The sequence below is a fragment of the Aphelocoma coerulescens genome, chromosome 1 (assembly GCF_041296385.1).
Source record: "Aphelocoma coerulescens isolate FSJ_1873_10779 chromosome 1, UR_Acoe_1.0, whole genome shotgun sequence".
Taxonomy (NCBI): Eukaryota; Metazoa; Chordata; class Aves; order Passeriformes; family Corvidae; genus Aphelocoma; species Aphelocoma coerulescens.
In genome coordinates, this window is record NC_091013.1 from 112,139,073 (window position 1) to 112,165,243 (window position 26,171).

The 26,171-nt window shown below is 35.5% G+C and overlaps 1 long non-coding RNA gene across 5 annotated transcripts in view; it reads right to left on the reverse strand.

The window, feature by feature from the left end:
* The window catches only part of LOC138119918 (uncharacterized), a 38,280-nt gene extending 14,502 nt beyond the window's left edge, over positions 1-23,778 (reverse strand). For 3 of the 5 annotated variants that reach the window (XR_011155673.1, XR_011155672.1, XR_011155669.1), the window contains exons 1-6: positions 23,684-23,778; positions 8,160-8,285; positions 5,213-5,307; positions 4,702-4,775; positions 4,062-4,106; positions 2,982-3,075 (exon numbers count right to left, since the gene is read on the reverse strand). This is a non-coding gene — a long non-coding RNA (uncharacterized lncRNA). Of the gene's footprint in view, positions 1-2,981; positions 3,076-4,061; positions 4,107-4,701; positions 4,776-5,212; positions 5,308-6,687; positions 6,828-8,159; positions 8,286-23,683 lie in introns of all 5 variants that reach the window. The other 2 variants (XR_011155671.1, XR_011155670.1) reach the window with 2 other exon arrangements.
* Positions 23,779-26,171: the final 2,393 nt, after the last annotated feature.

A 26,171-nucleotide genomic window follows, 5' to 3' on the forward strand; every position in this document is an offset into this window, starting at 1 on the left:
AGGCTAAACAGGGAAAACAAAATCCTCTGAGTTAGGAGAGTTCCGCTACAATTTTTTTTTTTTTTTTTTTTTTTTTTTAGATTTAATTTGTAGCTCAGGTTGCTGTTATTCTGAGAAATTACAGGCAAACAAAACTCATGCATACTGCAATAATCATAAAATGTCTTGGGTTGGAAAGGTCTCCACCACCCACACAGGAAAGAATTTCTTCCTAATATCTAATCTAAATATCTCCTGGTTTAGTTTAAAACCATTCTCCCTTGTCCTAATATGACGTGCCCATCTAAAAAGTCACTCTCCTTTTTTTATAAGCCCCCTTTAGGTACTGGAAAGCTGCTATAAGATCCTAAGACAGAGCCCTGAGGGGCTGTCCAGCCTCTAACTGGACACAGAGACACAGACCACAACTCAGTGGCTGCATCCATCCAGCCAATTCCTTATCCATTGAACAGCCCACACCTCAAATCTGTGACTCCAAATTGGAGATAAGTGTCTATTATATACCATTAATGTTTGATTAAAGAGTATCTAATGTTTCTCTACTGCTTCTCTTCCTCCTTAATTATTAGTTGGGCTGGGATACTGCTGCCTGAGCTCAAATTATCAGCAACATAGGAAGAGATGGAGAGGCACACTAGCCTAGATTTTGTTGAGAATATGATATTCAGTGTGAATTTATTGCAAGTTACTCTGCTTCCAGGAGTCTCTTAATTTAATATTGCCTTTTCTTGATGCTTCCTTTTCTGTGTATGTCTCATTAGGACCCTATGTGTTTGTTTTCTAGTCCTGCAGTTATTTGGTAATCGTCCTGTAAAAGGCCATTCTTTTCTTTGGTAGATTATCCCCAAAAATTATGTTTCTATTTTTCTTCTGTAATGTCTATTTTCTAAATAAACCTGTTACTTGCATAATATTGGTAAGCACAATATTGGTTTGTTTAGCTTTCTTTTTTTTGGTCATTATTTTTCCTTGGTTTCCACTTTGAGGTTTACTCAGCCTACTTAGAGATTATCAGCCAACTAAATTTTCTTCATTTCCTCCCTTCCCTTCCTCCCTTGTTATGGACTTTCAAACATAGCTACACGTGGAATATGCCTAGTTTATCTGTTATATATCTTGAAGAACAGCTTCTGCTGCCCTTAGTTCCAATGAGGAGCATTCACTGACAGGACAACTTGGGGGAATATGTATGTGTGAGTAACTGTGAACTCTTTAGCCCCTCTGGTAAGCAATCTAGCCCTTAATCTGTTCACTAATTCCCTTAGTTATCATTACAGATTCCTTGGTTTTACAGACATCTCAGAGTGCTGCAATCTCATGTACCACAGATACAGAAATAGAGTTTTTTAATCGCTGAGATGTGAATTTAATAGTTCCTTCATATTTTGCCTTCCCTGCTAGATGTAAGAGGCTGATAATTCTTGCAAAGTTTAAATCTATTTCAGAGGCAATTTATTTCAGTAGACTTTATTTCTTTTTTTATTAGTCTGTGGCAGTTTAATTTAAGATTTAGAAGCTGAAAGTGCACTTTTTGTAAAAATAGAAGATAGATGTCTACTATACATCACAACATAGCCATTAATAAAATAAATATGTGTATTCACATGTAGAAATCCCCCTCTAAACTTAATTTATTGTATATTCACAAATAATAAACATGCACAGAGCTTTTATACTGCTATGTAACACTCACAAAAATGTAAAGTCTGTATCAATATGGTATATTCAAGTAGATCATTGGTATTTGCTGAATTTAGGCTTGCCTGGTTAAAGCCAAATCATCCACCTACTTTGGCTTAATTTTGTTATTGTTACCCTTGAAAATTATAGAAATATTTACACAATATTCCTTTATAAGGAAAGATTCCAAAAAACAGGGGGTATATAAATTAACCACAAAAGACAGCTCTGTCTCCTATAACATCTTGTTTTTTTGTGGAAGAGGGGAGAGAGCCTGCATCAGCACTTTGCACAGCAGGGGGAAAGCTGCAGTTACACATGTAACTGCACAAACCCAAATTGTAGGATTTCTATACTAGCAAACTGATGACACAGTCTTTAAGTGAATTATAATGATAGGCTTTATATGCTGCGACTTCTTTTTTTGTCTATTTCAGTGGGTTGGGTAAACATCATTCAACTGTATTTCCATAAACTAGAGTTTCTCTCCTCACACATTACAGTAATTTTCATCTGCATTTCCTTTGTTCCGTGGTTTGAAAACTGTCCATTTTATTGCTATTATCTTTAAACAATATTTTTTCGTACAATTTTCAAAGCTAAAATGCAAATACTTAGGCAATATGTCTGAAAAGAAGGACACACAAAACCCCTTAAACAACTAAGCCATGCTAACAAACATCAGCTTTGAGACTTTCTACTTAAGCAAATTTCAATAACCAGCTGTGTTTTGGTACAAATTCATTCCCTAAATATAGACTTACAAGACTGGTCACCCTTCTCTAAACTAGCAATGTTTATTCAGAATGAAAGGATGTTCTGTTTAGATTTGTTCTGATTAGATAACATATATGGAAATTATAGGTGATCAGAACACTTATCTAACTCATGTATTATGATACTTTTGTAACTTCAAGCTTCTATCCAGATAGCAGCTATCAGCTGAAACACCAAACTATTCCAGCTGTCACAAGAGGAATCCCTCTAAGACATCTTCAAACCAAAGAAACTGGAATGTGCTGGTACATGAAAGAGAAAAACTCATAATAATAGAGAGCATGCACTGAATCCATAGACATCCCTGTTCCAGCATTGAGCTTTTTTCTAGGCAGGTTTGGGGGGCAATATGAGGACAACATCTTTTGAAGGAGCTGCAGAAGTACCTAAGATTACATAATTTGTGAAATTATTGAATTGTTCATAGATTTCCATTTTCAAATGTGTGTCTTTCTTTTGAAGTCCCTGTATGACTTCTTCATGCCTATATTTCTTTTCAAAGGGTCTGAAGTCTGCCAACTCACCTATTGATGCCATTTGGATTTTCTTCAGAGCAAAGACACGGACACAAAACTTCCCATGTATTTATCCAGTCTGGATGCCTTAATTTTCCATACTCTGTATGAAAAGCCATAATGGGACCTGATTGTAGTTGTCTGTCTTCCAGTAGTCAATTTCTTTTAATACTCATCAGAGATCTCAAAGTTGAGACAAATAAATCCCTTATTTTTTTATGAGGTTCTCAGTCTAGAGAGTCCTTGTGTCTCTAAACTTCATACTTGCAGTCTGTCTATCCAAATTCACAGCCAAGTTTCAAACTGGATATGGCATTCTACCTCAATACCTCAATTAAATAACTCCTATATAACACTGGTTCAAAGTGAAGTTATATACTCCTTTTCTCTGCTTTGCAAAATTTTTCTGCAATTGAAAGTTTAAAAGGACTTTGAACCTGTCAGTTCAAAGGTGACATAGATGAACAAAAAATATTCCCAGACTGCAGAGGTTAACATCTGCTGAAAAAGAGTGAGGAAAATTTTACATTTCTCTACGAAAATGCTTATGTAGGACAATATAACTGAAAGGGTTGGAGATACAATGCCAAGAGGCCAAAAAAGAATTTTTGTTGTGTCTAAGGAAGGAGTTCAGTTTCCGACAGGAAAATATCTTTCTAAATGTAGCTTGAAAAAAACTATAGCACCTATAGAAAAAAAGTGGTTCTTTGCATTGATTTTCTTAACAGCAAATCAGGTGAGAAAGGGAAGAACCAGTGCCTTGCATATACTTAATCTATGAGCAATTGGGCTTAAAATTTTTTGACTTATGTTAAAATAGGCAATTCTTTCATACACAAGCTTAACTTGCATTTAATTTAATTATAGAATGCCACTTCTCCTAGATGCTATAATTGGGAAAATCAGGAATAGAATAACTTGAGAGACTGCAGTTGTCACATTAATTGTTGCCAGTTTCTCCCCTAAAGAGACACAAGAATTTTAGTTTAATGAGGAATTTTTGTTTGATTGGTCTTTTCTTTTATTTTTTAGATCCAATTTATGTAGCACCAACATGTATACAACTAAAATGGCAGATTACTACATCACCTGCTAGATTGTTTACTTCAGTTCTTTTCTCCCATTTTGACTGACCTAGAAAATGAAAAAAAAATTGTGTCCCTCTTTAAAGAGATGATGGAAAAATACAATGATACACACTTGTTTCTTCTTTACAGAAAGTTGTATATAACTCAGGCCTTGTAAATGCATTTGTATACAGCCCCAACTACATTTATTAAGAGAAAAAACAAAATCACATACAGTATTTTTCGAGCCTAACCATGACACAAACACCAAATAGACAGTATATTTCAACAATTTAATATTAAGAAATTACTCATCTTCCAGCCTTATGCTTCAGGTCGCATTTTGGCAGAAGAGGCCACCAGAAAAAGAGTTATGACAGGCTTGCTCTGTTATCAAATAACTTATTCTGAAAATGCCATTAAGATTAATAGGAGGCAGCAACTTTTCTACCAGATGGACTGGAATATTAGAAGGAAATCTGCCCCATTTTGTTAACCACAGAATGAACATTTCCTGAAGCACCATTATACACAATTTCTGATAAAAAGTTACAATAGCAGGCTAAAGTCTGCTTCTGTTTGTGGTGCCACCTTTACCTCTAAAAAGTTAGAATCAAAAAGATTCATTCTTTAACTATGATTTGATTTATAAATGGTCTTACCTGTTCTTTCTTCTCAGTGACTTACACTGCAAATATGAAACTGCAAACGTCTCATTCTTAAAGTACTTCAGGTGCTGTGAAATAATGAAATCACTGTGTTACTCAGGATTCACAATGCAGATTTTTAAAAATTTTCTTATCAACAAACTCTTACTTATTTAAGGGGTGTGAAGGAAACAATTCTTAGTGAGAAAATACTGAAAAAAGATTAAAACTTTTTAGTAATAATTGTAGTCATTTTTATAGAGACCTTAAGAGCATATATTACATTCCTCCTATGTTTCATCATAAAATAATACTTTACATAGTTCTTTTCTTGCAATAGTTCCAAAATAACACAAATGATCCTCTCTTCATATGACCCAACAAATTGCAGGTCAAATTATTACATCAACATTTAACAAAATACATCATTTTAAAAATAAAAAAATCTATACTCACATAATTCTTATTGACTTACACGTAATAGTATGTAACATATTATGAAACTCAAACATGACTGATTGCTTACATATCTCTGAAGACAAAGCAGATGTTTAGCTGTGGTAAATTGTTCCTGTAAGTCTTGATAACCTTCCATCGACTTTCATGGGCAATGCATCAGCCCTTAAAAGAGTAAAAAGAGAAAAAATTATGGATCCCACAACAACAACTGTGAGGTTAGGTGAGATTATTACCTAAAATGAGCAGTGGTCCTTTAATCCTTTCCCTCTCTGCAAAAAAAGAAAACAAGTAGGTTTTTGTTTTGTTTTGTTTTGTTTTTTTTTACTTTAACAATAAGTTTACAGTGTTATTTAAACCAGTGTTTAATTGGCAAATTGTTATCATGATCACAAAAAAACGTTCAATATTGTGGCTTTAGGCCACTTACTGGATTTACAATACAGAGTGATCCTGAAGGATGGACACATCTGTAGAGAACAAGTGTAAGGGATATAGATCTTTGAGTAAAAATATTTGGTTTTAAGGCTACAGTTCCTTGCTTTTCTCTTTACATAATAATTTATTTTCTGTCAGAAATTTATGAATTCTTTTCACTGAGTTAATCTTCATATAGATGTGCTGTCTGATAACACTTACAGCTAGGGGAGCTTTTTCCTTTGCTCTTTTTAATGTAGTGTTTAATAAGAGAAATAACACTTTAATTGGTTTATTTGGGCTTTAAAATATATTTCTAAAAGACTTCCTTCCAGTTTTATAGCTGTTATTTGCACCATGCACGTGCTGAACCCAAACCCTCTATTTCTGGGAGGTTTCCACTTGTAATGAGGTATTTTCATTGTCTCCTAAGTCCCTACAAACAATAATAAAGTTAGGTCATTTACTAAAGATTCGAGATCTGTTAGCCAGTGGTCCATGTAATTTGTTTTAATTAAAATTTACGACAATGTTTATTGGAGAAATATATTGTTAAAGCAGGGGAAAAAAAACGTTTGTGGAATAGTGACCCAGCTTGAAAAATCACATTATAAGACCCTCCTGATACTGTAGGAGGGTAAATATGCAAGTGACAGTGATTTACTAGTGTTTGTCTTTCAGCTGGGAAATTAAACAAATGTTACTGGATTTCTTCTTTCTTAAGTATTCTGCTTAGTGGTAGGAGAACAGCAATTTAAAATTATTTTTCTGCACCCGCTACCCAGTAGTCTTTAAATGTGGGGGTTCATTTCAATGTAATCAAATGTAGAGCTTTTAAAAAAATCAGGCACTTTAGAAATGACAAACATGAAGGGCAACAGGCCAGTGAGACACTCATCCTGAGGGGGTACAGCACCATCCATATAAATCACTTGCATGATTTCCAGGGCAGAGCAAGAAATTTGCAACTGAAGTCATTGTCCCTGATCATGGCCAAGAATTATCATCTTCTCACTCAAAGCTACCAACCACTCCTAAGCAACTACTCAAGTCACTTGTACTGATGCTTCCAAAATAATTTCCATCAAAATTATTGAAGTTAAGTTTAAATACATTATATTTACAAACCTTAAAGCATTTTGCTTGGCCTTGGTCTGAAAGGGTTTCAATAAGGTTGTTAGGGGATAAAGATACTAACATCTAGAAGGAAAAAAATGATAAGCCATGGTGGACAGGCTGCAGACTGTCTTCATTCAGCACAGAAAGATCTGGAAGGAAAATTGTGGTCAGCAATAATATAAGACTCAATGCTGGAGAAAGTGCTATTTAATAAGAGAGCTACATCACAAACACGAAAAGATACTATGTGGCTAGGAGGCAGGAATATGATTTGGGCAGGCCAGATTCTGATTCAGGCTTCACATCTTTTTTTCTCATTTTGACCAGCAAAATTACACTAAATCATGATTTTTACCTTTTCATATTGAAATTTCCTTTGGAAAAAAAAAGTGAAAAAAAATAAAACCAAACTTTTATTGTGTCTTTTGACTAGACAGATGCTCAGGGCTTGGTTTGTTTTTTTTTTTTTAAAGTTCACAACCACAGAACAAGCATGGAACAAACACAAAATAATGGAACTTGCACAAAGGAATGCAAAGGATTTCCTACCTCTTGCTCTCTACTGCTACTGTAGAGCATACTAACTCTTGGGATCTGTCCTATTTATGAAAGAAGATCTTCAAAACCAATAAAAGTTTTATCAAAATTACCTTTATATCAGAGATTTACACTGTGTTCTTCACACAGCTTTTAATCAGCTAGATATTAAGCCTAAAATATTACAAGTCCTTATGGAAAATTTCTCAAGCATTTTTCACTATCTTCAAGTAAATATATAATGAAAAGTGTTCATACCATTCATTCAAGAATAATTTACATGAGATTTACAAAACATGCAGTTACAAATGAACATTTTTAATCAAAGGATCAAATGATGTCATGCTGAGCAGAATCTGGAGCTGGGGGAGTACTAGTTTTGCACTATAAGATGGATGCAAAGGAAAAAATGTCATATATAAGTGAGAGGAACTATTATTTTTCTGTATCACTGTTTTGTATTTTGTCCCTTTTTCTGACAAGCTGCAAGTTCCCCTCACTGGCATGAGGTGCACAGATCTTTTACTAGGATGTTCAAGACTTAGAGAGGACAGAGTGGGAGGACCTGGGAAACAAAACAGGCCAGGAAAGGTGTTTTGCAACAGAAAACCTAAAGGATACTTAAAAGTTTTAAGATATACAGGGTCATTACTGATAAGTTTAATTATATGTGTATCTTTGGGTTCAAACAAAGGAAATTCTGTCCATTACTGTCCCTTGAAAGTTGACTTGCAGAAAATACATTCTTCAAAGTGACTGTATGCAAAATCCCTGAGCAGCTCAAACTGAGTCACTGCAGCAGTCCCAGGGAAAGAACCCTCAGAATTTACAGGTGTAAAGTCCTGAGACTAAGCCCACAGGATAGTATGCATTTAGCCCAAAAAGTCCTAGAAGGGCACTTTCAGAGGCCTACAAAACAAAAGTTCATCTTGTTTCAGGTTTACCTGATGACTTAAGTGTTATTTATCCGAGCATTGCCCAAACATCAGTGCCAGGGTAATTAAAGTGTGTTCTCACTGTCTCTCTCTTCTGCTGAAGTCTGTAGGAATTGTGGGTATCCAAGTCTTTCCCTGCAACAAATAAAACCCAGCATCAGCCACTAAAGACCATTAGAAACCAGGTAGCTACGGCAAGTCCATCTCACTAAAATCATTTTCCTGAGAAACAATTTTACAGCAGCCAAGAAGTGAATGCAGGGCTAACTGGTTGCAATGATAACTGCCAGCAAAGTGGATTTGTTTGTAAATACACATCCCAGAGGGGCCAGTCTGCTGCTTGAGCACAGAAAATACACATGTTAACTCCTCTTTATGCTAAATCTTACACATATTATGACTGATCTTCAGTTTAATGGTATTTGTGAAATGGTAGACACGGCACAGAGTAGCAATAATGGAATAAAATGCCTCTGCAATATTCATTTGCTGTCTACAAGAGGGGATCTATGCAGTGATTCATCTTTCCACGAGTTACATGCAAAGATAATTTTAATTCCCAAAGCAAAGCAAGTACATCAGAGAGGAAAGTAGCTGCTTGCAAAACAACTCTGCCCTAACAATTCTTTATAATGATGTGAAATTTCAGTGCTTAACATCATTAAGTGAGCAATTTCCCAACATGACCCTTATGGGTTTTTTATGTTCCTGTTACTGAGAAAACTACTAACTTCAGCTGTAAAGTGAGATAGTTATCTTTCATAGCTCTGAACAAATATGAATCCATAGAAGAATCACTTATAAGATACAGCAGGAAGATATGTCATCTAGATAGACTATGTTTAGTGTGAAGTGAGGAAGGGAACTTCCAAAATCAAACCTCTGGCTAATCTTAGTATTTAAAACTGAGATTTGCTAAAAGAACAAACCAAACAACAAAAAATCCCCTATCAAAAACACACAAAACAATTAACAATTTTTTCAAGAAATTCTTATTCCCCCAGTTTCACATGACTTCTAGTCCTTCAGAGCATCCAGGTTGATGAGCAGATGATTTTTACTAATGCCTGAGATCAGTATTTTTCAGCAGATTTCCTTGCACATAGGTTGATTGGAGATGTCTTAAAATTTTCTCAGGAGTGCAGAACGACCTCACCCTGGTTTATGACATCCCAGTGCAAACTGAGTTTCTTTTGTTAAACCTGGAAATTATACCTTTAGCAGAAAGATGAACTGCACTACATTCAAATGGAATGCTCTGCTTATTGTATTTCACAAGAGTTTTGAAAAGTTTTTTAAGGAACAACTAGAGAATCATATGATCCATCTTCTAATCACTTCTGACATTTGACAGAGATGTGTGGGAGAAAGGTGGGGTGGTGGAATATACTCAGATGCTGCTTTTAGGCTAAATATCATTTGAATAGTAATTACTGGTGCTTAAGGTGGAATATTAATGGAACTCAGACTATTAGGATAATGTATAACATTATGTGTTATACACAAATGTTACACAGGCTTGCAAGACTATTAGGACTTGCTGCATTAAGGGGAAACCCATTCACTCAAGAGCTTGTTTGTGACCAGTTCATTCCTCTTGCCTTTGACTGTGGTCTGCTGGCGACTGAAAACATTTAAAGAGAAGCAGTGGAGAAAAACTGTGTTTGTAAAAACCATGTGCTCAAGAGCTAAATAACATGCAATGTCATTTGAAAGATTCTCTTAATCTAATTTCCTCTGTTTCCATACATCAAAAGTAGATTATGATTTTAAGTTTCATGCTACAATTACTCATAGGGCTTATCTGCAAAATGAAATTCAAGAACATGACATGAACATAATGTGCTGGCAGAAGACACTGAGACACAGCTAATCTGCCTCATATCACACTTTATGTCACTGTCCCCATTCATAAGAAGAACTGCATTTGCTGGGAGATATGTTGTGAGCACAGTCATGTTTTCTTTGCAATCCTTGACAAGATCTCCCCTACCTCAGTGTAAAGCTGTACATTAACTGTTATCTTCTCTGTTAGAAGTAGAACAACCCAAACAAAAGTCTGTCTGGAATATGTTTTTCTTCACAGCTTTTATCAGAAAGGCATTGACATGTAAATGCACAGCAAAAAAAAAAACGACCTCAGGTCTTGCGGGTCCTCAAGTCCTTTGTTATCCACAAAAATACAGTGTGAAAACCTTAGTTCAAATGGCACCAGATTAACTTGTCTTGTTTAAACACAAATACTACAAAAAGCATTATAGAGAAAGTTTACCAGATGCAATTTCACAGAAATATGAGATGAGAGCACAGACTGTGATAGCATACCTGCATTTGTACACTAAATAGGATGTAATAAAGAAGGGCAGGGACCTGAGTTTTACTGTGTTTAAGAATCTTAAGTACTTTCAATTTTTTTGAGACTTTTAGTTCACTCTCTTGTTTATCAGTGCCTCCTGAAATACCTAAATCTGTGTTCTTTAAATGGTGTAATCAGAAACTTTGGAACAAAATGGAGAAAAAAAGTGTTCAAATTATCTCCTTTCCAACAATTCTAGTTTAAGGGGATACCAGCCACTGCAAGTATTCTGCTGGTGTCAGGGATATGTTCTGTTCACATCCAATCCAGGAAACATGATTTAGGATTTTACAGAAATCTACCATTACCAGAAGCTCCATTTAGAAGACAACAAGAAGCCAAACCTCATTTATGCAATGTATTCTCAACAAGCCAGCTGTCAAGTTGTATTTCTATTTCTGGTATATGTCAGTTGTGCAAGGGTTTAACAGCAGCAAAACCACAGCAGAAATAGCAAATGATAGAGATCAATCAACTTTCTAAAATTCCATGATGTACATCTATGCAATAAACACCAACCAACCAAAATAAACTGAGGTATTTTTGTTATATCTTGCAGTATCAGCTATTCATAGAATAAAGATATTTTCTTAAAAACACCCCAAACTAAATATTTCTATTTTTCATAATGAATATTCCACCATCAGTATCATAGTTTAGAACCTCTCAATCTCCATTGTTGTCATGTAATATTTAAGTCAGTAAGTTGTGTTCTTGGTATTGGGAGAAGTAAAGAAATGCTAACTGATTTCTAACTGAATTTTTTTCAAAGGAAAATTCTTGTACAGAACAAAACTGAATTTAAGTCTTACAACAGTATTCATTAGACTAATCTTGCTTATTTGGTAGGGGGTTGCTATTCTCAGGTATTGTAAAAAAAATCAGGAAGTTTTGAGGTTGGTTTAGTTTGCACCAGGTTTCAGAAAATGAAATTATTAAAAAATAGATTATTACACCACATGAATACACTAATTTCCCAAGTTAACTGTATCAAACTATATATATATTTCATTTATTTTTGTTTGCTTCCTGGTCTTCATTCTGGGTTTGCTTGTTATGCATATTTGCTGTACTACAAGTAGGTTATAGTAAAAAAATTTACCTAATTAGAAAAATTGTACTTCTTCCCTTCAAGTAAAATGCACAGCTCTTCTTGTGGCAGGAAAATGGTTAATGGTTTTTTTTAAAAACAGGGGAAAATTGTGAGAGAAGCATCCAGGAAATTACCTTGCCTCTTTCAAATACAAGTATAGCAACTGGTCCTCCACCAAAACTTAGTTCTATGCTGCCTTCCTCAAATTAACAGCATCTACCTCATTCTTTTTTGTTCTTGGATTTTGCATCAGGACTTTAAAAGGGAATTATTGCCTTCAGGATTGTGACCTCCTCTGTCAAAGTGCCAGATCAGAGTATTTAAGTAGAAAATAGAAGACATGCAGAATTTGTTTCCCCATTAGGATTACTGGTTATATGGGACACACAGCAGGCATAGATGGCATCAAAATGCACCGTTCACAGTCTTCCCAAGTGAGAACTGCTCCTGAGTGATTGGAAATATGTTACTGATTATGGCAGGAGGTTTTCTGATTTCCATTGTCTCCCCTGAGAAAAAACTCATGTCCTTTTTTTTTGACTAAGGACTACACGCTCAAACTGCTTGACATAATGGTCCCTTCTATACAGAAAACAATATTTTAATTGCCAGATCATTGAGGCACTTTGGTTTAGTACAGATGTGTATAATTCCTCTTGGCCAGTTCCTCAGTTATTCCCCTAAATTGCCTGTACTTTCCTGCAGTTAATTGTGCAGAGTATAATGTAAATTTGGCTGGTTTTGTCATAGCTCACCATCACTGGAAAATCTCCAGTGGCTGAAAAGTGGGTTTAATGAAGCACCTGACCTTTCACTAAGTCATCTCCAGGCTTGTTAGCTCTCATGTTAATGACAGAGTTGGAATAGATACTTTGTTATGTGCCAGGGGGCACATGTACACACAGCATTACACGAGAACAAAACATCGCTGAGATAATCTTATAAAGCATTCCTTAGCTTGGAACTTGCAGAACTAAAAGCAACCTTATTTGCTGTACAGATAGAAAAAGAGGTGAATTACAGTTTAATTGCTGTATTATTCTCCATTTTTACCTACAGGAGCCAAAGGCATTTACTTGTAAAAGTACTTTTATTGTATCCCCCAATTACTGTATAGGACTAAACATGATTTTTTTTCCTCATTTTTTTGTGCTTTAACCTTGGTAGGCAGCTAAACATCACACAGCCACTTATCCCACAGTGAGGTGGGGAAAGAATTGGGAGGGCAAAAGTGAGAAAGTTCATGGACTGACAGAAAACCAGTTTAACATGCAAACAAAGTAGAATAAAGAATTCATTCACTGCTTGCCATGGTCAGGAAGGTGTTCAGCCATACCCAGCAGAGCAGGGCTCCGTCCCACATAACAGTGGCTTTTTCAATGCCTTTTCAGATCACATGCTGAGAAAAAGTTCAGTGATTTTCTATGTCCACATCAGACTTTTCAGGATGTAGGTTGTTCTTTTTTCTATCAAAATAGGAAGCAGGTAAAAATTTACTTTCAAATACTCACTGAATTCATTAGCACGCCTGTAGTTTGGCCTCCAAAGTGTTGAAATTCTGTTGGAATTAAAAAAAACACCTACGACTCATTGAATATTTAAAAACTACAAAGAGCTATGGTACATTTGTAGAAAGACTCAGGTGAGTTAACTGGAAACATATAAAAGATGTCCTTGTTTCAGTCTCTCCCTAACCCACTTTGATTCCTGTGTCTGACTCTGTAGAAGGAAATCGTGCCTTGCTCTTAGAAAGCCCTGAGCTCTTTTGGCTCAAGTAATCTTGGAAGACTTCAGCCTGAGGCAGAGATCAACTCAGGAAATTTGAGGAATGAACAAAGGGCTCCTATTTTACAAACCGTTAGTGAGGCAGCGTTACCAGCCCCACATAATTAGAAGTCTGGGGGGATTTTTTTGCCTTTCTCTGTTTGATTGCTTCTTTTTTCTGTTCTGTAACATAGAGCAGCTATTATCAACAGACAGAGGATGGGATCTTTAAAACTACATTGTCTGTTTGAAAGGTCTATTAATTTCTTTTTACAAAAGCTATCAGCTTTTGGCTATTTTGTGCGGATTTTCACAGTTTTGTTTCAATTCCCTTATGTCAACCTCATTAGTTGTAAAGCTAACCTTGAAAGCAAGTGATAAAAGGTAATAAAAGTCAATTAATCCAGGTAGTTAAAAACCTTCATTTAAAAGGCTTTTAGATGCAATATTTCTATAATTTAAAGATAAAACTATTAAAATGTTTTTTCCAGATTTGTTTTTTCCTGAAAACTTACACAAATAGGAATTTACATCATAGAAAAAAATGCTTGCCTTACTTAATTGTATACTATGTTTTTTCTAAAGTAAAAATTAATTGCACAGAAATTTTAAATAGACTCCACATAGAAATTTTGCATGTACATTATACTGAGCAAAATAATACACATATAAAATATGACTATTTCTTTCCTTTGGAGTTTCAAGTATGCTCACTGAGACAAGAAAAATTCCTGATTAAATAAGACCAAAACTAATTCAGTTCAGATATTTTCAAAATCAGGAGAACCAAATATTCGTGTGTGACCATCCTGAACTTGCCTTGGCAAACCAAACTGTCTTTAACTGAGTGAGGGGGGAAAATCTTTAAGGAAAAAACACAAGAAAATCTACTAAATTAGAAAAAACCACAACAAACTGAGGACCAGAATGACAATTTTCAAAACTATCACTCTGGTCAATATTAGTTTCAAAAATACTCCTAAAAGATCTCATTGTTAAATAGACAACCACCTATTTTTTTTGTATTTTTAATTTTTTCATTTACATTTGGCTTTAGATGTCTTTATCATAATGAAATTACCAAAGTAAGAAAGTATTTAAAATGAATTGTGGGGTTTTTAACTTTGATTTCACAATTTCACTTTCTAGAGGTTCAGGTAAAAGAAAAGTTAAATTCATAAATACATCAATTGATGCTCACATTTTGAAATAGAAAAAATGAATGGTGCTATGCTGATGAATGAGAAAATCCTGCACCAATATTTCACAATTTGTCAGGCCATTTTTGTCATTAACAAATGAAGGCTTTAGGGTATATTGTTCTTCTAAGGTAAACTCTGCATAACAGGTGGTTTTCCTCCTGATATGACTAGTATTAAAATGTCTAGTGAGCATCATGGTATTTCCCAGTCCTCCTAAACTAAATATGTCAGACATAACATGGGCAGAAGGCCCTTAAATAGAAACAACATAGGCAGCTGCATCTGAGCAGGATCCAGATCTCAGGCTCACACTTGGCTATGACACCTGCTTGCTCTGGGGCTTGGGGCAACTCATCCTCATCTCATTTTCTTTCACTGTGTAATTGTTCTTGTCTACTAAAATTGTAAAAGTTCTTTGGCCCAGGCTGTCTCTTACAGCATTTCTACACTACTGAAATCAGAAAGCATGTAAGTATCTGTACTGCTGTCCAGTACTAAAATGCATCTGACATCTCAGAAAATACATAACTCATTTGTATAGTGTGCTGAATCACTAAATCTGAATGTAAATTACAAATTCACCACAATTATTTTTCCCAGTTGCGTGCCATCATCCTCGAAGAATGTATATGATGCATGCCCACAGTGGCACTCCAACACAGGTTTTTATTTCAGTAGTTCTTAATGATCTTTTAAACTTGATTTATTACATAAACATGTAATATACCATTTACAGAAGTGATATATTTCCCTCTAAATTTGGTTAAATTCCTTCTGAGTATAATAGAAACTGAAGGAACATGGCACCTTGTAATTATGCAGCCCTTTTCTAGCCTGAAACCTGGAATAACCTCAGCAAGTCTCTCTGATTATATTTGCTCTGCTGGGAGGGAACTAACATTGGGAAATGGAAGTTTTTGAAGTCTGTCTTATTTTTTATGATGTTGCTTGAACCAGGCATACAAAATATAAGTAATAGTAGTAATCAGATTTAAAATCAGCAAAATATAGTGTGTATATATATATAAACCCCATGAGGTTAAAAACTCCACATAATTTATACATTTACTCGAAATATAAAACCAGAGAAAACTAATATCTACACACACACATAAATATAAATAAAACATACAAGTAGTAAGCAGATGATTAATTTACATTTTCCTCTCTTAACCATAGGGTTGTTCATCTCACAAATCATATTTCTGTGGGAAATGAAAGGTGCACTGCTGCCAGCATTTTGTAAGAAATAATGACACACTTTACTACTTGTAAGTGCTGACTGAGTGCTTCTGCTTTTCCTTCCCAAGGTGACTGTAACACAGATTGATGAAAGATTTGGGAGGACTGCAAAGGTTAAAGATGCAGACCTGGAGCTAGAAGGCAGCCCTGACACTGATGGAATACAGTACAATGAGAGTAGCCACATTATTATCCCATCCTCTGATAACCAGTGTAATATGAAAACTGACTAGAGGAGAAGGGAACAAATTAAATCCATTAATCAAGCATATCTGTGCTAAACAGTTGCTCTGAAGAGATGAACAAATGAAAAATTTACTGTTTGTTTCTATGCTTGCTACCACCAGAGAAAAAAATTAATTATAAGGCTGTGGCTCAACTATTAGTTAAGTTTTTTCTTGAGAAAACTATTTATTGCTTTGCAAAGAACAAATGAACCTCATTAAGGAGATTAGTTTCAGCTGATCATTTTGCATTAGGACAGTCTAATAATATACCCTTTAAAGATACATTCAAGGAAATAGCTTCAAAGAAATAGAGTCCATTCTGTTGCATGAGACTTGAATCAGAAATATATGATTTGTCACTAGCTAAAAGTCAGCTTAATTTTCTTCATATTGCCCTGGTAAAGTGGTTATTCAGTTGTCTGCAGTCAGTTGTTTGTCAGGTATTCACAATGGGGTCTCTCTAGTCAAGGGGTCTCACAACTCACTCACAAAATTCCTCTCTTGAAGTGCATTATCTGAAATCTATCTAGTTCTTGAAACAACCCCAAACCCCTAAATAGGGATTGGGGGGCAGGGGGGCTAAAATAAAATTACACTCTGATTGAAATTCAATGAAATTCTTCCAAAAATTTCTATTTATAAAGTGAAGGAAGATATAAGGAAGTTCTCTAATCTACAGAGCAAAGAGTATAGGCTGTTTTCATATATTGCTCTGTCATCCTGCTGGAAACTTACGAAAGCAGTCCCTCCCTTTTGGGAAGAGGACAAGCCAGCTCTCTATGAACTGCAAGCCTTCAAGGCAAATTATTACCTGCAGAACATCAGAGAAGTTATGCATCTACCAGCTGAAGTGGGTGAGGTTTTGAAGTGCAGCATTTTTGCCAAAGTTTTTAATCTCTTTTTTCAAGAAGGAAGTTCTTCACAGTGGAAGTCTCTAGTTTGCAATGTGCTCTGCTGCAGTGCTGGGTTCCTCATGATGTAAAAGCCTCCATGGGGGAATTGAACTGAAATCATGAAGATTTCACACCATAATTAGCTTGTCACTACTCAATTGACCTGATTCCCACTGGAAGTCTAGAGGCAAAGAAGCAGTTGTCAAATATCACAGCTAAGGAAGTCTGCTTCCATTGTTTTAAGGTCTCATGAGTATTAGTTTTGATGAGCAAACCTAGAGGAAGAGCTTACAAAGCTCTTGGTGCATTTGAGAAATGCTTTCTTCCCTAGGGAAGTGTGTCTCATACTGCAATAACAATCTGCTATTATTTTTCACATTTCAACACTGATAGTGTGCATTTTCCTGCCCAGAAACTTAGTTTCAAAAACCTTGAATAAAACTATGCTTTGCCTGTTCTGCTGGAACTGAACAAAAGGTTAAAATGTTACTGATGGGATGGAGAAGGAGGAGTTATAATGGCACATGGAAACACAGATATGCTGAACTTCACGGGCCTGATTTTCTTAGACCAACTAAGAATTGCTCTATCCCATTATTGGCCATCCACAGAGCAGCACAACATGGATTCTCAACTGCTGAAAACCCAATATTTAAAGACAAAATTTTGTTCAGCTATGAATGGAGTCATTTGCCAGCGACCTCCAACAAGCGGGACGGGGGGCCCGGACAAGCGTTCCAGAAGCTTTTATTAGGTTATCAGTCTCACATCCAGAGTTGAGACAAAGTTGGTACAGAGCTCACACTGTCACAGAGACATCCCCTGATTTCCTGGTTGCAAAGCATTCTTAAAAGCTTTTTGGCCAATATCCTGCTTCTAAAAGTTACAGACATCTGTCTCAACCTATCTATAATAGCGCATGTACCGCCATTGTACACAACAATCGCTTGTTATGCCTTATATAGTAACATACAACATCCCATTATTAAGCTTAAACTTATCTCTCTAACTAAATATACTTTTTGCAACTTCAATATCCATCTAGGCCAAGCCTAAGAACTAACCATTGTCTTTTAATGTCCTTGCTGCTTATAACTGTATCTTCTTCTAATTTTCCCAGGCAAAGCCGAATTCTAAATCACTTGCTTTATTTCCTGAGGCCTGCTTCTGTTTCTCACCTAAAATCCTTTCCACTTTTTGTGATTCCCCACAGTCATTCATAGTTCAACGCCAAACTCCACCCAAAAACCAAGCACCCCTCCAAAAAAAACCCCTCTATTAGCAGATTAAAGGACTTCATTTCAAATACAGTTTGTTTAACTATTAAAAACCATCCGGAGCAGAACAGAAAGTCTGACCTGGTGTCCCCATTACCTTCTGCCGAAGTAATTTAGCTGAGTTTCTCTCTCCAGATTAAAATTCAGTGGACGTTAACCCAACAAAAGCAGCTCTAGAGATCCCTGATAGTCACTCTTGAAACTTACATTCAATTGCAAAACTGCTTTTCCTACAATAGGGGCTGACGATTCCTGGTGGTAATGTTCAATACTATCAAGATTTAACTGCAGACCTCACACTTATATTGTAGATTCAGGCATTCCTGCAGTTCAAACAAGACGACCTAGTCTGTACATTGTTTTAACTCCCATTTAACTCCATTTTGGTAACAAATCCATCCAGCTTCAAGCTATTTTAGCAGGAAAGAATATATTCAATAGAAGTCTCACATGGTGTTTCAGCACTCGCCTTTCATAATGCACCTCTGTGCTAAGTGTCCAGAGGTTATCTGTAACCATATTTCTCTTTTGGGTGCATGGCAGGATAAAATCGTTGATATTATGTCCTTAGCAGGAGATGGCTGCATTAGCCTGTATTCCCCATGGTGCTATTTGACAGATTGAAGTGTGAATGGTGATATCTGGAAGGTAATGTGTCATGGGCATAAAGGCCCATGATTCAAAACCTCCCTTGTTTTTTTTTCCACTGCTGGAGCACTTAGACATTCTTAGTAAGAATTCAAGTCATCCTTTGTGGAAACAACACTTTAAAGGTTATCCTGAAGAGCTTTCTCTTTTATTGCAGTAAATCTTCTGTGAGTTACAGGCAACTGACTACCATAAAAAGGCAATATTTTCTGCAGTCTGTACAGTCTCTGATGATTCTGGCCCGTAGCTGCATTCATGATTTTGAATGATAAAAGTAGCTTCCACTTCCTGCACGAAGAACGTGTTGTGTAGATGATGCAAACAGAGGTGGCATGTAATAAAACTATCTGAAATATCTATTACTGTGAGAGAAGTTTGCAAGTCAAGGGAGGTGACTAGAGAAACATAATAATGGCAACAGTAAGTATGAGTGAAACAATAATTTGGACTACTGATGCTTAGCCACAAATGATAAAAAGCATGTTTGGGTTTCCTCCTAAATGATATGGAAGTGTGTGTGTGCCTAAGTAAATGAACTAGAAAATGGATAGTGGATGCTATTATATCTACAGCATTTCATAGACCTGAATAGTAACAAATTATGGATTCACAGAATATGTATAAATAAAATGGAAATAACATGTTATTTACTCAGATGTCTTATTGAAATTGAGAGATTAATGAAGAATGAAGAACCTGCAAGCCCAGGATATTTGAATTTTGAAGAATCACAATAGATTACATATAAATTATTAATAAATATTTATATTTAATAAATTAAGTATTAATAAATATTTATATTTAATAAATTAAAGGTTGCTTTAAAATTAGCTTGAAAAGACAGATTTCAAATTAACTTTCCATTGACAGTACTGTTGTCTATGATGTGAAAAGTTGGAGTTGGTAGACTGAAAAAGGCAAATCTTGAAACTCAGTGTATCGTTTTAGAAGGTAATTGTTTCACTTTTTTTGTGTGTCAGATGAAGTATTTTCTGTTATTTTTTACATAAAGTGCTCATAAAAGTCTCTATATTTCAAGGCAGAATAAGAAGATAAATATTAGGGGGGTATGCATTCAAAAATATTAATTGACAATTTTTTTTGCTGCTTGATTTACAGAGTCACGGCCTACTAGATTAGACTTTGGACTCACTGGAATGTTTGCATTTTTGTCACCTGCCTTACCAAAACAATCTATTATAGTCTCATTTCAGAAAATTACGTTGACACAAACTCTTTTTACAGGTTTGTTGACTGAAAACTGAAGTGTTTGTTTTAGATTTCTTCAATTTGTTCTGGTACAATGACATCTCTTGGGGTTTTCTTTATAGCTTTCAAGATAATTTTGTATTTCTCAACAGGTTAACCTGATATGCAATGGGTCTGACTGCCTGCTAGATATGGAGTCTTCAAAAAATCGTTTATGACTAAATTTTTGAGACTATCATCTGACAAATGTGCTTGTATTAGCATTTCATCAGAAAGCTCAAGTGACACCTAGAAGCATAATCCATCTTAATTCAGAGATGCACCTTGAGGTAGCTCCACCACTCTCTCCCCAAATATGCAAACCTAATCAGGTTTGAATCTTGAAAGATTTTAGTTCGCATTAATCAGTTAGAGGAGAAAAATTTAAAATACTTCAGGAAGGTCTCTGGAGACTTCATCTTCCCTGAACAAGGAGGAGATTTTATTGCAAAGGGCACAGCAGTGTCTCTGGACACACTCCTGGTACTGCTGCAGGCATCTCTACAGCCACAGTCACAAGATTTCTCCTCTTTCTGCTCTCAGAGCTGTCAAGAAACTCTGTGAGACACCAGCTTTGGTCACATTAAGTGAATTAATAACCTTAAACTGCAAACACACTGTAATCCCTTACAAATTCCCACTCCTGCCAAGATCAAGTTCAAGCTTCTTTCCCAGTCAAGAAATTTGACCACTAAACTGTTCTTTCTTTATTACAAACAAATTAATTTCGGCCTTCAGGACTCATTAACTTTTCTTCCTTCAGAAACAGCTGATTCCTAATGGTGCTGACCTAAAATATTTCTTACTTTAATAAACTCATGTATCTCAGTGAGGGCTGAAAGATTAATTTCTTACAGGAATTTATTAATAATCTTCTCTTTCACATAAATAGTTTGCTTTATTAATTTGTTTATTTTTAGCTTTAACCAGTGAAGGCATTTTACCTTGTAGTGTTAAACCTAGAATAAGGAAACATTATGCAAAACCCAAAAATTTATTGAGTCTCATCAATTATTCCATTCTAGTTTGTACTACAATTTGAGATAGTTTTTATCTAAGTTGTTTATTTCTTTAATAATATAAAGAACTGCTTCTCATACATTAAAAGTTAATATCTAAGGAAGAGTAATGTTAATATATGCTAATGTTAATGTATGCTAATCTCTAATACTGCAAACTAAAAAATGCAACTAATATTATCAAATGTATGATAATTTCAAAGACTGTCTGAAGATCCTAATTCTCCAACTATTAAGCCAAAATCAAAATCAAGACATATCTCAAAAATGCTTTTGTTAAATAGATTCATTACATCTAAAGTAGATAACAGATAAAAAGAGCAAAACAAAATCATATTTTTTTTCCCCATAGAACTATATATTGGACAGTAGAATTTAATATTAAATGAGAAAGGAATAGAATTCAAAAACAAAAATCAAATAAAATTTTTCTTCATATCTAATATCAATATTTATTACACTTTAAAGACTTTCTCATAAAAAACTGAAGCTTTGTTCTCTGGTTAAGCTAAATTATAAGCAACAAGAATTTGATTGCAGCTGTTCCCATCTGGAGTGATTCCACAGATTTTAGTGAGATAGAATAGCAATAACAAAGTCTAGAGTATTACAGTTTAAGTCAACATCTCATGAGGATTCACACTGAAGAAACTTAAATCAGGATGTGGACACCGATGATTAAAAAAAAAACAACAAAACCAACCAAACAAAACCCTAATCTCAAACAACTAACAAACAAAAAAATCCACAAAATGAGTAAAAGGAAGGGTTGTTTTGTTTTTTTTTTTAATTTACTTTTGTGAAATATATATTGTCTTTAAGAACCTTCTAAATAAGGTTCTGATTTTGATTTTACTTAATCACAAGGCCAGCTTCTGCAATCTCTACTTATCTGATGATAATTTATCCCATATCTTTCCTTTAACAGCTGTATTAAAAATCAGGTGTAAGAAAAAGACAGATGGTTGGGGGCTACATTCTATATTCCAGACAGGTCTATCATACTTGCTTCTCCTATGTATCACCTATTAATTTTTCATAGTTTTGTTGTTCTGTACTGAAACTGAGTGAATTTAAAAGAAAATGAAAATAATGTTAGCCATGTCTCCAACGTGGATGGAATCTAGCAGGAGCTCAATGTTTGCAGAACTTGTGCAGGTGCCTAACTACAAGAATGAATTTTTTCTGAAAATCTTAATCACAGGATATATTTCTCTGCTGTAACAAGTAAAAAAATAAATGAGATTATGAAAACCAGAAACTATTTCATCTTTACTTGGTTAAATTTCTAGACAGGTAAAATTAAGATAAATGTGCTCCAAGTCAGCTTCTCATTTTGACATTCTTGTTATAAATATTATAAATTATAAGGAGCCCTCCTTAAGATCTGAGGGAAGGCCTCTCCCATTAGGATTTACAAATTTATGATCATCATCATGGCTTTTTTGTTGTTTTTTCAAGGCAAATTTCAAAGAATTCTTTTCCTGGAGATAAAGAGACTCTCTCTCCCTGTGGAAATTCTAGTTCTTTTTCAAAGCCCACCACCCAGAACACTGCTATCATGTGGATATGCAACTCTCAGCCTCATACTGGTACAAACTAAGCTATTCCTAATTTTGACACCTTTTCCACATTTATTTTTATTATCTACAAACACTACGTCATGCTGTGTCTTGGGCCATGGTGCTACAGTTGGTTTAGGTACAGTGTGGACAGTTCACATTTTTGCTTATGTGTCCATCCCCTTATTCAAGGGACTCAACATCTTCATTAAGAGCATTGCATTCATAAGCACAGGAGAGGCCACTGAAAACTGATTATCCCTGCAAAAAGGGACCTACAGGGTTTGAGGGGACCTACAGGGAAATTAAGGAAGAAAAATTACACTGTGTTGTTCCTTGCACAGGTGGATATTGCAAACCCCTGCAGGAACTCTGTAGAAAAGTGAAGTGCTGAGAAGTAACAGAGCATTACAAAATGGTGTTTTGGCATGGGACCTAAGATTTTCTCACCCCCCCCCCCACCTTATTCTTTTTTACCTCCTATGGAAAAACACCTTTCAAAATAAATTTGTGTTTGAAAAAAAAGTGTTCAAGTAAAGGTGTGAAATAGAAAACCTAAGTATAAGTGATTAAAAGTTCTTTAAAGGAACACAGTATTCCAACAGTACATAGTGAGTAGACAAAAAAAGATAAATAGAGTATTTCATCCTTTCATTTAATGTATTGTTAATGATTTAGGTTGAAAAAACTGTAAAACAATGCCATTCAAATTCCAGGCATTCAATTAAATAATAATTTGGAATTACACTGCAAAATGCTATAAAAAAATGCTTACAAATAAGTACCCCACATTTGGAAGTAGTCATTTATCACTTTCACATCATATTCAGCTTTGTCCTTTTACCAGCTGACAAACCCTTGGAGAAAACAAACCAAACCACAAAGAAACTTCAATACTTTAGCTGTGTTAACTGTAAAGAATTTACCCTGAATATGTAAATAAATGCCTTTCTGCATCATTCCAGGAATAGAGACCTTATATATATGAGTATTTATACATACCTTGGGACTTGTTTAGAATTCTGTAAGACTGTTCCACAAAGGCTTAGGCTGGCCAAGGAGATGTTCCCTTGAGTGCAGAGGAAGCGTGGGATGCCTGGCTGACACCAGGCTGGGTGGGATCCAGTAATGAACTTGTCACAGCAGCAAGGAAAGGAGGAGAGGTTGTAATCTGGAGGCAATAAACGAAAGCAAACAAAGAAATTTGACAGCTACTTCCAATGTTGTCACAATTAGTTAGACACAACTGAAGGAGAAATATTACATACATAAACACCTTATTATTCTAAGAAACTGTTTTCGTGTAGAGCAAGCAAGCAACACCCCCAAAATTCATGTAAAATGAAGGAATGTCACACAGAGTTCTGCTGGCCACAACAAAAACAGCAACAAAACAAGGCTGCATGGATGGCTTCATTTGTTCTGAGGAACACCAAGCAACATGGAAAAGTGTTGAAAAAGTTCTCTTATCAGGGAAAACTTGAATCTTGAAGGATAACTAGGAACAGCAGGAACTTTTGCTCAAATTGCTTATTCTTTGAAATAGCAAGGAGTTGCATATCAATCCATGAAACCTGACTGTATCTGACACCATTGACTGGGTGGTCCACCATAGACTGAGTCCACAGTGGATATGGCTGGTTGGGCCAGCCCCTTATCACAGCATCTCGTGTGCAGAATTATCAGGCTGATATCACCTAGCACCGTGTGTGTAAGGTGGTTGTCAGCAAAGGAGAATTTTATTTTTATTTCTCTTGTTTGATCTGATACCCTGCCCTCGAAGCTCGGTATTCACTGAGTCATGTGTAGGCAGCAATACAAATGAGATTATTTTTTTCTAGCTCATGCCAACAAAAGTTGGGAGTCTTTATCTCCAGTTTTTGATTCATAGATAGAGACAAAAGATATTGTGAATTTAATAAGGCAGATAGTGTAAACAAAACAGCACTGCACCAGTGCTGATTTTCATTGGATGCTTTAGTGCAATCTCTACCTCTTACACTTCTAACTTTTCAAACAAATCAAATCACCTCTTCACTTTGGATACCAGTTGGATTTTGACAGGTAAAACATGACATGATGTCCATGTAGTATGAATAACTCTAAGACCTTCTTGCTCCAAATATTACTTCTGTAACTGCAATTGTTTGAAGAACCTAATTTTCATTACAAATAGGCAAATGTTTGTGTAAGAGCATCCTAGATTAATGCTCATTAATGCTGGAAGGCAGCTATGACTGCCTCATCTCTGATTCACATTGATGCACTGCACTTTCTCATGGTTTCAAAGTCAAAACCTTCCAGTCTAGATGTGAGGTGTATTTAATCTTCAAACAAGCCTCAGAACAGCCTGTCTCTCTTCTGTCTTTATCAGCATGAGCACAGTGACACCAGGTTCTTCGTCAACATTAACAGCGTCTCCTGTGTGAATCTCTAAGAAGTAGAATGAAGGGAAACTGAAACTAAAATATGCCTACCTGGGTAGGTGGCAAGAACACAAAATTTAGGGCACAGCGTGCAGCTTTGTTGGTGTCATCTATTTTGGATTAGACAAAAAAGAGCAGGAGGAAATAATGTTTCTGAAGAACATTATGTAGAATCTTGCCAAGGCTATAAGACCTTTGGTCTGGGTCCTGACTCTGAAGAACTCTTTTCTACTGCACATTTTTCATCATTTTAGGCCAAAGTAAAAAGTGACCTACAAGGAATTTCATCGTATCTCCTGCTAAGATTATTTTAAAGAAGATATGTTTTAACATAAAGGAGCATTTTCCTCCTAACCACTTTGAATGAAATTCATTGCATATATTTCTGAACACTTTTTCTTATCCTTACTGATGCCTTTGGTGATATTCTTTCCTCTGGTGAAAAGGGAGGAATATCTAAATATTTGAAAGTCAATATGTTTTCCTATTTTTAATCAACTCAGAAGCTTCTATAGCTTTATTTTCTGTTGTTTTCTAACAACGCGAATTTTACACAATAGAAGTTTTAGAAGTGAAGTCCCTTCATTTCTCTGCTTTTGCCAGGAAAACCACTTCCCAAGCCACACAGAATTGTGTGAGGACGTCCTCCAGGTCCCATGTTGGAGGATCCAGGGCCTCTGCATCCTGTTTCTTACTTTTACCTCACAAACAACTCGGTTGCTACACCACTATGCCAGTCTCATTTGAAATTGCTTTAATAACGTGAGATCCACAACAGATTCTCTCCTAGAACCTGCAAAAAAGAAGGGATTACCCAAAGAGACAGCAGATAAAAAGCTTCCCCTTACAAAATGTTAGATAATCATTCATTTCCTAAGTCCGAAAGAAAGGACTTTTTTTTCCATCCTGCACTCAAGAAAGAAAAAGTGAAGCTAATCAGGGGTGAAAAACTACATATCTCTTTCCTGCTATCTTTCATTTTCTTCTGCTTTTTATTCTGATACACATAGATACTTAGATTTATATAAAATCTGAGGTACAAATCTTGTGGATAGAAGTGAAAT